Source organism: Orcinus orca, chromosome 15 (genome assembly GCF_937001465.1).
Source record: "Orcinus orca chromosome 15, mOrcOrc1.1, whole genome shotgun sequence".
In the NCBI taxonomy this organism is placed as follows: Eukaryota; Metazoa; Chordata; class Mammalia; order Artiodactyla; family Delphinidae; genus Orcinus; species Orcinus orca.
This window is the reverse complement of record NC_064573.1, coordinates 45,083,242-45,086,585: the sequence shown is the minus strand read 5'-3', so window position 1 is coordinate 45,086,585 and position 3,344 is coordinate 45,083,242. Positions and strand designations below refer to the sequence as shown.

Sequence of the window (3,344 nt, the reverse complement as noted above, 5' to 3'; positions counted from 1 at the left end):
TTATAATTTAGAAATGTTACAAGGTGATGACTTATTTGCCAGATACTTATTGAATTATTTTATGAAAAGATTTGTGTCTTATACTTGGACATTAAAAGAAATATATTCTTCTCTGATTATTTCTTCTTTTTTCTTTTCTTTCCATATGGATTCCTATATATAAGATTTCCCAAATTAGCCCTCCCCATCTCTTTCTTTTTTTTTCTTGTTAACTTCTATGTCTTTGCCTTATATTATTCCTTGGAGTTCAGAGAATTTCCTAGGATTCTCTTTTAGTTCAATAATTTGCTTTTCTGCCTTATTCAATGTATTATTCACTGCTTTAAAAAAAAAAAGCCTTGCAATCATGATTTGCATTTGCAAGAACTCCCTCATTTTGATATTACTCCATTTTCATAAAAGCCTGCTTTAGATTTACCAATGCAACATGCTTTCTAATTTTCTGCAAAAGAATCCTCTTCTTGTAATGACTATTTTTACAAAGCATCATTTGCTCTCAATTCTCATTTTGTCCTATTCTTTTTGATGCTAAGTGCTTTTATTTCTGGATTTTTTCCCCTTTTCTTCTTACACTTTTATAGAGAGACTTACATGTATTAGCTCTAGTAGAGAGTTGGGACCTTAAACAATATTGTTATTACTGGTCAATTCATTTAGTTTTAAGGACAAGTATAAGTATTTAGATACATTGTAAAATCTCTTTTTTAATGTTAAACATTACATTTGCTGGAAAATGTTTGGCTTTTGGCAGAGAGAAATAGTTTTGGAGCAGAGAGTTTTTCCTTTTTAGAAACAATCTCTTTAAGTGTACATTGGCAGCGCAAAGACAGATAAAATAGTGTTCCTCTCTCTAGGAGGCAACGTGGAATCTACGAATCTCCATGTTTTCCTCAGCTCCACCCAACAAGCTGTTTCTGTGAATCTCTTCCCTGACTCCTACAAATTAGGTGTGACTCGGTGGCTCACATAGGGTCAAATTTACTAGTATGCCCTGTTCTTCAGCCTTCTAAAGGTCAGTCTCCACTTTAATAAATAAAATTCTTGTAATTGTAATTTTATCTGTGTGATTGGTTAAGCTTAGCAAGGTTAGAGGATACAAGATCAATAAATGAAAAGAACTGTATTTCTATATACTAGAAATGAATAAAATCAGAAGTTGAAATAAAAAATAATGCTTACTTCATCAATACATACAATAAAATTGGAACAATGCAGAGATGATTAGCATGGCCCCTGCACAAGGATGACATGTGAATTCCTGAAGCATCTTTATTTGTAAGGGCAAATACTCTGATTCCATTTATATGAGGTACCTAGAGGAGTCAAATCTATAGAGACAGAAGGTAAAATGGTGGTTTCTCGGGGCTGGAGGGAGGGAGAAGTTATTGTTTAATGGATACAGATTTTCAGTTTGGGAAGATAAAAAACATTCTATAGTTGGAGTGGTGATGGTTGCACCACAATGTGAATGTACTTTAATGACACTGACTTGCACACTTAAAAATGATTAAAATGGTAAATTTTATGTTATGTATATTTTGTCACAATACATAATATAAATAATATCCATGTACATTAGCATTAAGAAATATGAACTACTTGGGGATAAATAGCTAAACAACTTTGAAAAGAGAAATGTAAACTCCTAATTTCAAGACTTACTGTAAACCTTCAGTAATTAAGACATTGTGTCCAGATAGCCAAATAGATCAAAGAAATAGAATAGAGTTCAGAAATAGATCATCACACATATGGCCAACTGATTTTCAACAAATGTGCGAAGATAATTCAGTGAAGAAAGCATAGTCGTTTTAATTAGTAGTGTCGCAAAAACTTGTATGTTCATGTGCAAAAATATGAGCCATACCTCTCAAGATAAACAAGAATAACTCAAAATGGATCACAGATATAAATGTAAAAACTAAAAGTATGAAATTTGTAGAAGAAAATGTAAGATCTTTATGACTTAGAATTAGTCCAGAGTTTCTCCACTTTCTCACTACTGAAATGTATAATTCTTTGTGGGGAGGAGGAGGGGAGCTCTCCAGTGCATCATAGGATATTTAGTACCATCCTTGGGCTCTACCCAGTAAATGCCAGTAGTGTCTCACCTTACCCACCTCCTATTGTGACAATCAAGTTTCTCCAAACATTGCAAAATGTCCTGTGGGTAGAACATTGACCTCGGTTGAGAACCACTGGTTTAGACAAAGTTTTCTTAGCTATAACACCAAAAGCAGAATCAATGAAAAAAACAAATTGATGAATAGGACTTTATCATAATTAAGGATTTCTGTTCTTCCAAAGATACTTTTCAGAGAATAAGAAGACAAACTACAGACAGAGGAAATATATTCAAATGATATATCTGACAAAGGACTTTCATCCAGGATATATAAAGAACGCTTAAAACTCAATAAGATAACAAAAAGTAAAATTAATAAACAGCAGAAGATTTGAGCATATACTTTATGAAATAAGATGTATAAATGGCAAGTGAGCACATGGAAAGATGCTGAATAGTACATCACTAGATACAGGCAAATTAAGATCATAGTGATATACCACTATACACTTACTATAATGTCTAAAATTAAACAGACTGATGATACTGAGTATTTGCAAGGTTGTAGGACAATTAGAACTCTCACATTTTCCTCCTGTAAAAGGTTACAATTATTTTGGAAAATAGTTTGGCAGTTTCTTAGAATATTAAATATACACCTACTGTTACCTATTTCACTCTATTCATGAAACATGAAAGTAAATGTCCATATAAAACTTATACACAAAACAGCTTTTTAAAAATAACCTAAAACTGGAAAGTACCCAAATGATCATCAACATGTGAGTAAATATTTGTGGTATATCCACACAATGAAATATTATACAGTAATAAACAGGAAGGGACTATTGATACACACATAAACATGGATGAGTCTCTAAACAATTATGCTGAGTGAAAGAAGCCAAACACAAAAGATTATCTACCATATGATTCTATTGTTACAAAATTTGAGAAAATGCATATTAATCAATAGTGTCAGAAAGAAGAATCACGGGCAGAAGGGCTGGGAGGAATATATTATAAAGGGGTAAAAGGAAACTTTTGGGGGTAATGGATAGGTGAATTAAATTGATTGTGGCAATGATTTTATGGGTGTATACATATGTACATTTTATTATATGTCAATTATACCTCAATAAAGCTATGAAAAGACAAGGAAAAAGAGTCTGATTATCGAATAAGATATGTAAGTAAGGCTTAAATAAAGGCTAGCACTTTATCGAACATTTCCAATGAGCATTATTATATTAAATGTTTGAAATATCCTAACTCAAAT

General features: G+C 32.0%; 1 non-coding gene across 1 annotated transcript; it reads left to right on the top strand.

Moving 5' to 3' along the window:
* Positions 1-1,173: 1,173 nt before the first annotated feature.
* LOC117202839 (U6 spliceosomal RNA) lies at positions 1,174-1,278 on the top strand. Its single transcript, XR_004485332.1, has one exon. It is a non-coding gene; the product is annotated as a U6 spliceosomal RNA (small nuclear RNA).
* The last annotated feature ends 2,066 nt before the right edge of the window (positions 1,279-3,344 follow it).